Consider the following 476-nt stretch of genomic DNA (forward strand, 5'->3'; position numbering starts at 1 on the left):
TGATGATGATGACTCTCTTGTAACAACTCTAAATCGTTACCACTTATATGAGCTAAATGTGTTGCGAGTGCCATAAAACTCTTACTAAAACTAAAGAAAAAATACTGCCCAAAATACTTATAGTGCGGTAAAAAAAATTCGTGGAGCAACTTATTCTCAAATATCTCTTTAACGAGAGCTTCATTGTCACCCATACTTTACACAGCAGTTTGCATTAAGTTGTTTTAACGTATTAATCATATTTTGCTACAACAGCTGAGGCAAAATTTAAAAACTTGTCTTCACAAATTCATACAAAGCACTATAAATCTCTGTAGCGCGGTAAATGGGATTGTTCACAGCACTTCCCGCTTCTCACACACGTTTTCAATACACGTTCAATTATTATGTAACGATGAAAAAAATAACAGACTTGCCTCTAAAAGCGGTATTGCTCCAGCTCTAAGTCTTTTTTTTTCTTTTTTTTTGGGGGGGGG

This window comes from Aplysia californica, unplaced genomic scaffold (genome assembly GCF_000002075.1).
Source record: "Aplysia californica isolate F4 #8 unplaced genomic scaffold, AplCal3.0 scaffold00258, whole genome shotgun sequence".
Lineage (NCBI taxonomy): Eukaryota > Metazoa > Mollusca > Gastropoda > Aplysiida > Aplysiidae > Aplysia > Aplysia californica.